At 36.9% G+C, this 11,100-nt stretch overlaps 1 long non-coding RNA gene across 1 annotated transcript in view; it reads right to left on the reverse strand.

Moving 5' to 3' along the window:
- LOC136794526 (uncharacterized) overlaps positions 1-11,100 on the reverse strand; it is a 278,261-nt gene that overhangs the window by 168,702 nt on the left and 98,459 nt on the right. The window lies entirely within an intron of this gene.

Raw genomic sequence — 11,100 nt, forward strand, 5'->3', positions numbered from 1 at the left:
CTTCTCTACATGTTTGATAGAATTCAACCATGAAGGCATCTGGTCCTGGGCTTTGTTTGTTGGAAGATTTTTAATCTCAGTTTCAATTTCAGTGCTTGTGATTGGTCTGTTTATATTTTCTCTTTCGTCCTGGTTCAATCTCAGAATTTTGTGCTTTTCTAAGAATGTGTCCATTTGTTCCAGGTTGTCCATTTTATTGGCATATAGTTGCTTGTAGTAATCTCTAATGATCCTTTGTATTTCTGCAGTGTCTGTTGTTACTTCTCTTTTTTCATTTCTAATTCTATTGATTTGAGTCTTCTCCCTTTTTTTCTTGATGGGTCTGGCTAATGGTTTATCAATTTTGTTTTTCTTCTCAAAGAACCAGCTTTTAGTTTTATTGATCTTTGCAATCGTTTCCTTCATTTCTTTTTCATTTATTTCTGATTGGATCTTTATGACTTCTTTCTTTCTACTAACTTTGGTGTTTTTTGTTCTTCTTTCTCTAACTGCTTTAGGTGTAAGGTTAGGTTGTTTATTTGAGATGTTTCTTGTTTCTTGAGGTAGAATTGTATTGTTATAAACTTCCCTCTTAGAGCTGCTTTTGCTGCATCCCAAAGGTTTTGGGTCATCGTGTTTTCATTGTCATTTGTTTCTAAGTATTTTTAAATTTCCTCTTTGATTTCTTCAGTGATCTCTTGGTTATTTAGTAGTGTCTTGTGTAGCCTCCAAGTGTTTGTATTTTTTACAGATTTTTTCCTGTAATTGATATCTAGTCTCCTAGTGTTGTTGTCAGAAAAGATACTTGATACGATTTCAATTTTCTTAAATTTTCCAAGGCTTGATTTGTGACTCAAAATATGCTCTATCCTGGAGATAGTGTTCCATGAGCACTTGCGAATAAAGTGTATTCTGTTGTTTTGGGAAGGAATGTCCTTTAAATATCCATAAAGTCCATGTTGTTTAATGTATCATTTAAAGCTTGTGTTTCCTTAATTATTTTCATTTTGGATGATCTGTCCATTGGTGAAAGTGGGGTGTTAAAGTCCCTTACTATGATTGTGTTACTGTCGATTTCCCCTTTTATGGCTGTTAGCATTTGCCTTCTGTATTGAGGTGCTCCTATATTGGGTGCATAGATATTTACAATTGTTATATCTTCTTCTTGGATTGATCCCTTCATCATTATGTAGTGTCATTCTTTGTCTCTTGTAACAGTATTTATTTTAAAGCCTAGTTTGTGTGATATGAGAATTGCTACTCCAGCTTTCTTTTGATTTCCATTTGCATGGAATATCTTTTTCCATCCCCTCACTTTCAGTCTGTATGTGTCCCTAGGTCTGAAGTGGATCTCTGGTAGACAGCATATGTATGGGTCTTTTTTTTGTAACCATTCAGCCAGTTTATGTCTTTTGGTTGGAGTGTTTAATCCATTTACATTTAAGGTAGTTATTGATATGTTCCTATTACCGTTTTCTTAATTGTTTGGAGTTTGTTATTGAAAATCTTTTCCTTCTCTTGTGTTTCCTGCCTAGAGAAGTTCCTTTAGCATTTGTTGCAGAGGTGGTTTTTTTGGTGCTGAATCCTCTTAGCTTTTGCTTGTCTGTAAAGGTTTTGATTTCTCTGTCGAATCTGAATGAGATCCTTGCCGGGTAGAGTAATCTTGGTTGTAGGTTTTTCCCTTTCATCACATTAAATATGTCCTGCCACTGCCTTTTGGCTTGCAGAGTTTCTGCTGGAAGATCAACTGTTAAACTTATGGGGATTCCCTTGTATGTTATTTATTGCTTTTCCCTTGTTGCTTTTAAGATTTTTTCTTTGTATTTAATTTTTGATAGTTTGATTAATGTGTGCCTTGGTGGCATGTTTCTCCTTGGATTTATCCTGTATGGGATCTCTGAACTTCCTGTACTTGATTGACTATTTCCTTACCCATGTTAGGGAATTTTTCAACTATAATCTCTTCAAATATTTTCTCAGTCCCTTTCTTTTTCTCTTCTTCTTCTGGGACCCCTATAATTCGAATGTTGGTGTGTTTAATGTTGTCCCAGAGGTCTCTGAGACAGTCCTCAATTCTTTTCATTCTTTTTTTCTTTATTCTGCTCTACAGCAGTTATTTCCACTATTTCATCTTCCAGGTCACTTATCCGTTCTTCTGCCTCAGTTATTCTACTACTGATCCCTTCTAGAGAATTTTTAATTTCATTTATTGTGTTGTTCATCATTGTTTGTTTGCTCTTTAGTTCTTCTATGTCCTTGTTAAAGTTTCTTGTATTTTCTCCATTCAATTTCCAAGATTTGGGATCACCTTTACTATCATTACTCTGAATTCTTTTTCAGGTAGACTGCCTATTTCCTCTTCATTTGTTTGGTCTGGTGGGTTTTTACCTTGCTCCTTCATCTGCTGTGTGTTTCTCTGTCTTCTCACTTCGCTTAACTTATTGTGTTTGGGGTCTCCATTTTGCAGGCTGCAGGTTCGTAGTTCCCATTGTTTTTGGTGTCTGCCCCCAGTGGGGAAGCTTGGTTCAGTGGGTTGTGTAGGCTTCCTGGTGGAGGGAACTGGTGACTGTGTTCTTGTGGATGAGGCTGGATCTTGTCATTCTGGTGGGCAGGACTTTGTCCAGTGGTGTGTTTTGGGGTGTCTGTGAACTTATTATGATTTTAGGCAGTCTCTCTGCTAGTGGGTGGGTTTGTGTTCCTGTCTTGCTAGTTGTTTAGCATAGGGTGTCCAGCATGGGAGCGTGCTGGTTGTTGAGTGGAGCTGGGTCTTAGCATTGAGATGAAGATCTCTGGGAGAGGTTTCACTGTTTGATATTATGTGGAGCTGGGAGGTCTCTGGTGGACCAATGTCCTGAGCTTGGCTCTCCCACCTCAGAGGCTCAGGCCTGACACCTCACCAGAGCACTAAGACCTTTTCTTTAGGAATTCTGGGGCATTTTTTCTCTGTTTTCTTTCTTTCAGGTATTTTATTTCTTACTTAGTTGCGATGAAATTTCCAGGAATGAAGCAATAGGCAGGTGAATGATCCCCAATTCAAAGCCAGGCATTTCTCAAGCTCTTGCTACTTCTTGTTTTCCTGGTTTCCCTGGAGGGAGAACCAGGAGGTGGTGCTGGGCTCCATCCCTACTCCTTCCCCATGCGGACTGGTGCACACACATCCTCTGGCTGCCTCTGCTTTTGGAGGGGCAGCCCAGTTATGAAGGGATCTTTATAGTCCTTTCTGGTGTCCAAGGTCTTCTGCTAGTTTTTAGCCAGTGTTCTGTGAGAACTGTTGCATCTATAGATGTATTCCTTTTGCATCTGTGGAGAGAGATGAACTCCACATCCACCTACCCCTCTGCCATCTTGAATATCTCTCTGAAAATATTCTTGAATAATATTTTTAAAGTTCAGGTCATATTAACAAAGACCAAAGAGTGCTGTATGTGTATTTAGGGGGAAGGTGGTTCACAAAAGCATGGTAAATCATCCTTGGATGAGTATATCAAAAAAGAAATAAAAATTACAACTGCAGTCTACTTATAAAATAATGACAATGAAAACTGTTTACCAAAACTTAAAGGATATGGCCAAAGTTCTAATTAGAAGTAAATTCATTGCCTAAAATGACTTAGTTATGAAAAATATATAATCATTTTTGTCAACTAGCTAGAAAACTGAAATCAACATAAGGAAAGCAGGAGGAATAAAATGGTAAAGAAAACAGTGGAAATAAATAAATTAGAGAAAGAAAAAAATGAGTAAATTTTAATCAGAAAATAAAGAAAAAATTCATCACAGTTAGAATGAATGAAAAAATATGTAATGCTGTATATGTACTATGTATTATTAAAATAATTTTAATGAAAATGTTGTAAGTGAAACTTCATGCTACTTTGAAAAACACAATACAGTGGTAAATGTCTAGGGAACTTACAAATTATCAAAGTTGATTCGAACAAAAATGGAAATTTTTTACAGATGAAATAATATGGCAAATATTTCAAAGGATTATTAAGCAATATTTTATTCGAAAGAAGTTTTAGGGACATACATTTCCACTAAATTCTTTAAAATGCTGAAAGTAATATGAACTGTAAAAAGTATAAGAGCAGAGAAAAATATTGAACATATGTAATACATTTAATAAAGTAAATAATAAACTAAATAATGAAATAATAACCTAAATAAATTTAATAAATAAATGAACATATCTAATTCATTTAATATAAAAGTGATACCAACAATCTTACCTATAATGTATATAATACTATGGAATTCTATTTTGAATTTATGAATGTGGATATAAAAATTCAAAATAAAATACTAATAAATAAGCAGTAAACTAAATAGACCAATAAATGAAGTTAAACAGTATGGTTTTAAAAAAACCATATTGACATAGAAGAGTGAATTCTTGAATAAAAGAATCCAATTTTATTTAAAAAAAACCCAACTATCTCTCAAAAAGTCAAAACGTGAAAGGCCACATGATCATATCAATCACATCTGATAAAATTTAGTATCCAGTATTGAAAAAGAAAATCATAGTGTAGTAGGACAAACAGTATTCTTTCTTAATATGAAAAATAGTCTATATCTTGCTAATTACAAATATCAAGCTCATTAAAATTGGCAGGAGTTGAGAGGGAAGATGCTTTCATATGAAACAGAAATAAAATTATTCAAAAGGAAGAAACTTAATACTCATAATTTTCAAAATACTTTAGAATTAGAATAATTAATAATAATTTAGCATTGGATCAAGTGGTAGGTAACAAAGCACATATATGATATTCAATTACTTTTCTACTGTAAATATTTAGAAAATATAAAGAATGAAAGCATCCACTCAAAGCGTAGCAAGAATATAAATATAAATAACTACAATAAAATATGTGAAAAGCTTATATTAAAAACAGAAAAATAGAACCAATAAAAACATATTAAAAATTAAATACAAACTGGCCAAGCATATAAATAGGCTATCCTCCAAAAAAGAAAACATATGCTTAGTGAATATAAGAAGAGAAGTGTTCCATTTCATTAGAAGTCAAAGAAAAGAAAAAATAATGAAATACTATTTTCCACCTATCAAATTAATAAAATTTTTAAAAATAATAATATTTTTTATAAGAATGTTGAGAAATTGCTCTTGTCAATCGCTGTTAAAATGAAAATGGCTACAGATGTTCTAGAAAGTGACTTGACAATAGTTATCAGACACCACAGTGAAGTTTCTACCATTGGTCCTGGTAACTCCACTCATAAAAATATATCCTTGGAAAATTATGAGAAATGTCTGAAAAGATTATGTATAAGTCTCTTCATCATGAGTTTACTGTAGCAAATTATTAGAAGCAATCAAAATGTCTAATAATAAGGAGTCTGGAATATGATGTAACATTTTAAGACCATTACAAATCATGTTTGCATAAAGTAGTTAATGACATGGGAGAATGCACATGATATAATTTATATATGTATATCTAGAGAGAGAAAGAGAAAAAACTAGGAGGAAGCACACCAAAATATTAACAGTTCTAAATCTCTTTGTAATAGGATTACAAATTATTTTAAAATTATTTTTACATTTTTCTTCATCTTCTAAAATTTCGAGAACCTCAGTCAGACCAAAAGCTTGAAGAACATTCCTGGTTATATTTTCTTTGGACCAGGACCAAACACGACTGTCTGTCACGGCATCTATGTTATGGCTAACATATTTGTACTGCCTTTTTCTTTCAGCCTGATTTTTTATTTTTATTTTATAACTTTACATTGATGGTTTCTCCCGTTCCCTACTCTAGGGTCTGTTTCAATCCTTTGTGGATTGAAACAAGGGACTAAACAAATAGGCAAATGGGAAGAAATGTAAATTGTATGTCCTAAGTGATTTTCATACTCAATTCTCTTCAGTTTGAGTCCAGAATATGGCCTGGGAGCCTTCCACTCTGAGGTCAGACTTGTTCTTCTGTGTCTGATTAAACATTTCAAGAGGGAATGCTCATGGGCCATTGACGGTCAAGCTCAGAGCTCCTGGGAGCTGCAGTCCTTCTTATCCTTATGTCAGTGCTGGGTAAAAAGCAGTGACACTTGAGAGAGAAGGCATGGGCAAATCCTACTACATCTTCGCTCTCCACTTGCTATGCCTAGAAGTGTGGTTGCTCAGTGTTGAATGGACCAAGTAAGAGGACTCTTCTTGTTACTGAAACCCTTTTAGCTATGGACCAGATTGAGGCAGATCATTTCTCCATAATGTTCAGTTCATTTGTTTGTTTTTTTAAAATCTTTTTAATGTTACAGATTAAAACTAAATTTTAGTTATGAAAGTTTGAAGGGAAGATCCACAAACCACCTTAAATTTTCCCTTTTCTCATGAGAGAGAGAGAGAGAGAGAGAGAGAGAGAAAAGATCATTCTATGAAATACCTGACATAATGCTACTCTGATAAGTCTGAAGAAATGTGAGTCACTACACAACCATTTTCTCAACTCAGAACAAAAAACTTCATGGAATTACCGTGCTTTTAATCCAAAGAGTTGGGTGTTTGGCATTCCACAGTGCTTTGCAGTATCATGCCAACCAGGGGAGCCTCTCATGAAAACAGTGTATTGTTGAATTGTGGGCCTCAGCTCTCTTGGGTTGATAAATGGCCTTTGAATTTTTAAGACCCTTCTTGAGTCAAGAAGGGATTATTGGATTAAGGTGTGTCTGGAAATATTTTAAACATTTAATGTAATTTACATCTCCTACTGGGGATTACTAATTAGAAGCTGTGTGTTGTAGAATTTTTTTTTTTTCCTTGATAGGAAGAGATGTAATGCCAAATCACTTACACGTGAAGGTTAAGTTTGTTTGGAATACAGAACTTAACAGTGTAGCAATTCTTGGAGTTAATGCTGAAGGATATTATGACAAGCTTTTGGAAGTGTGCTTGTGTGGGAGTATGTGTCTACGTACGTGTGAGATTCGTCTGTTGGAGGAGCAAGAGTTGAGCAAGCAGGAACCAAACAATAGCTCTTTTCGTTAACAGGTGGGGTCACATTCTATCTGAGATGACTGGCTAGAGAGCCATGGAATGAATGCAAAATGTTGCTTTGTTTCCTACTTGAGTTTCAGCACCGTATCTGCCCTCCTCCCTTCCTTCCTCCATGTTTCCCTCTCCCCTTCCCTCTCTTCATACTATACCATTGTTTACATACTTCTATGCAGCAATAAAAAGCTCCAAAGCAATGTTAAAGCCAGGTGTAACTAGTTGGTTTAACTCTAATAGATTTTGTATTTGTTTTTACATTGACTTGGCCTCCTTACTTTTCTCCATCCTACTTGGAAAAAGGAGATTTCTCATTGTATGGTCCTATGTTTTCCATTTTATTTCTCAAAAAAAAAAAAAAAAAAAAAAAGAGGACTGTGGGAGCAAAAAAAAAAAATAGTAGCACAATATTTGTTCATGAAGATTTAGTCCAAAATTCTCTCTCTCTTTTTTTTCTCAGACAAGGAACTTGAATCTCAAAGCAAATGAAGACGCTGTCATCTTTTTAAAACACTCATTTTGGGAGAAAAACATCCTAAAACTGTTAGGAACCTTGAAATATGACTGTTCTTTCCCATTATATTCAGTAGAACACACTGTATTATTGGCCTTTACACTTGCTACTGTAACAAACAAACCCCAACTGACATAAAGGCTCAAACATGGAAGGAGTTTACTTTTCTCTCAGATAGAGCATAAAATAGGTGTTCCGGATTGATGCACAGCTTTTCCCCAAATGGTGATTCAAGGACCCAGCTTTCTCCCACCTACTACTCCATCATCAACACTTTGGCTTCCCAAACTGTCACCATCAATCTGTGTCAAGTTAATGGAAGAGGAAAGAACATGCAGATGGTATGTGAAAGATTTTTTTTAGGGTCAGGACTTCAAGCCCATCTTCACTTCACTTGTGTTCACATAGGCTCAAATTCCACTGGCTGGAGCTCAGTCACACGGCCACATCCAACAGAAAAGTAAGGAAAGGGTATGGCCTAGCTATGTGGCAAGGAGAAAGAGCATACAGGCTTAGTGAACAGCTAGCTACGCTCTGCTCTCAATTGAAGGTTCGACTTGCTTTGAGCCCTTTCAGTGACGTTTTGCTTCATGAGCAAATGTACTGGACCACGGTAGGCAGATAAGATGTGGCTACACACAAAAGTGTGAATCAGAGCACAGCCTCTGTACAACACAAGGGTGTCTGAAAAAGTAGAAATATTTCTTTGTGTCCATTTCAAATGAAAAACGGAGGATGGGATCTAATGATAGATTAATGGGCATCTGGAGACACTTGTTTGGGGACCAAGACTAGAGTATAGGAGGGCGTAATAAGTAGGCAGAGGAGCATCATTCTGATCAGAAGTTATGGCCAGTGGGAGCACTGGAGGCTTGCACTGCTGTTCCAGCTATTATACTAGGTAAGATCTAGGCATGTTGACAACCATTATCATCAGAGTACAGTAATGACAGCAGACCCAGCGTTAAAAATCAAGACCGAGCAAAGCTGCATTTGTCTGTTCCCAAAACTATATCATTTCCTTCTATCATTTTGCTCCACACAGGCAAACTAATTTATAAGTTATAGTCTCTGAGCCTCCATTAATTTCACTAAGGGCATTTCACACTTGTACAATAAATGTTTGAATTAAGACATTTCTTTTCTTCTGAAATTGAATTGCAGGTTAACTGGTTATTGGCTGTTGCTTGTGGGGCACACAATTACAGGTAAGAGCACTGATCTGGCAAGAAAACAAATTGGCTCTTAAAAGAGGACAGTTTGGATTTGACAGCTACAGATGATGAGGTATCTCTCTAACGGATACTGTGTATCACCATCAGAGGTGTGAGAGACCTGCAAACCCTGTCTCTCAACTGCCCACTTCTACCCAGAAGGGCTGCTTGGATCTGCCTTCCCCTTTCAGCACACATTAGCTGAACCCACTGATAGGGAATAATGCCCCAAGTCATCTGGATGGTTGGTGAGTCTTGAGATAGGCAGAAGTTACTAGGAGAAACCTTGGTTCAATCAGGTAGCATTACAAGTGATGTTGGTTCCAGCTACAAATGCCTGACAGTCAACCGGTGTAAACAACCTCAGCCACACATGCCAAAGTACTTCCCCCAGGGATGCTAGACCATCAGGGGTATTACCCAGAGATTTGACTCTATTGGAAAGAACCCAGATTCTGGTCACCCTGGCTAGAGGACGGCTAATGTGATGTATGGTTAGGTAGTTTGCCCAGAAATTGGTTTGCTGGCTTTTAGGGACTTGATCTGAGCTCAAACCTTTTGGGAAGAATGACTCAGGTCTGGCTCTATCTAGTGACCTCAATACAGAAATAGAATGCCCTGCTTCCTTGTCACGAATATCAGCAGCTTGACCTCTGCCCTTCTCCTCTATCCTAGTCAAGGTAGGAGGCCCCTGGTGAACAGCTCAGCACTGCCAATCTGATATCTCAGCTGCCCCCAATAGAAGCCATTTTGGGGTAGATTCCTTTGACTTTTAAGAGTCATCTATACTATTCCTCCAGTGTAAGATGATCTCATTGTAAAACTCTCTCTGTCCCCAAGGGAGTGATAAGCAGCATACTCTTTAAGAGTTTCAGGTCAAAGTCCAGATTCCCAGGTTTATTCCAACTCTGGATACATCTAAAAGAGGCTATTACTTTCCAGGGGTCAAGCTTTTAGATCTTACCCCATCGAGAAGATAATAAAAAAGCACTTGTAGTTGGATTTTATTCATCATCTATATAATCACTGAAATTATAGATGAAATAGGCCATTATGTCATCCTGGCTCTCTTGCTAGCCACTGTGTGTGTATTTTCTCTTTTATAACATCCCATAAAAGCATCCTACACAGGGTTAGATCATAATCGTCTCTCAACCATCTGTGGCAAGTGCAAAATATTCCAAATGAACTGAGTTTCTGCCTGATTTCCATCTGGAAGATTCTGGAGATGGCTGAGTCTGAGCAGCCGTGCCTTTTTCCTCATCTCCCTGATCTCTGTGATGGCAGCATGGCCAGCTCTCTCTGGACAGTGGTATAGGACCCGTGTCATTATGGGCTCTGACAGAAGAAGCTCGGGTGGTTCCCTGGTCATATTTGTCAAGCAGGAATATGTGGATCCTCCATGGGAGGCTAGAGGCATATTCTTGGAGAGTCAAACGTTTTTCTTGAGAAGTTTTCTATGTCATATTTTCATTTTGATGATTTTAAAAACACATATGCACATATTCTGGGGCATCTGGGAGAACTCATAACTGACAACTGCCACGTGATTCCAACGCTCCAATTGCATTTGCGTTAGGGCCAAGTAGCACATTTCACGAATGAGAAGAGGGGTGAGGTAGAATTCACTTGCACTCTAGTGAAAACCAGAGGACTTCAACGTGTACTGAAGAAGTGGTGATTTCTTAGAATTGTCATAAAGAGAAATACTGAAGGGTTGGAGTCATTGCATAGCAGGTGACAGCAGAGGAAGACCAAACTCAAAAGCAAGTACATATGCCATAGCGCTTGGAATCACACTCACATTCTGGGCAAAAATTAATTTTTACCAAGCTGTCATATGTCATACTAAATTAATGGTAATAATTCCAGTATTAATTTTTTAGTTTTGTTTATTTGCAAATCAATTTTGACTGTATTGCTTAAGGGCTAATGTGCATAAGGAGTTTATGCCTAGTTTAATGGTTATATATATTTAAGAAACATTAAAATACAATGAAGTCAACATGGGGCTAAATGACAGTTGTTTTTCTCTAAAGAGACATTCATACACTGATCAAGTTGAAGAAATACTGCTTTGGAGGATTACCTTGTGTCTTTCCCAGGTTTGACTACACTCATTCTATCTATATCTCCAAGGGCTATCCACCGAAAGCACCATTTCCTAATTTCAGTGAATTTCAAAGTTGAAGGATGGGACTAGACTGGATCATATCTAAGGAGGAGGAAATGATTTTCCTTCACTTTTTCTTGCAGGATGTTCTGGCCACATCACTGGAACAAGACCTTCTATGGATGTCTCTGAGCAATTGCTCACAATATTGAGAAGTGAGAGAAATGGATGAGTTGTATATGCCCTTCCTAGATACTTCCTTCTG

Source organism: Kogia breviceps, chromosome 7 (assembly GCF_026419965.1).
Source record: "Kogia breviceps isolate mKogBre1 chromosome 7, mKogBre1 haplotype 1, whole genome shotgun sequence".
Classification (NCBI taxonomy): domain Eukaryota; kingdom Metazoa; phylum Chordata; class Mammalia; order Artiodactyla; family Physeteridae; genus Kogia; species Kogia breviceps.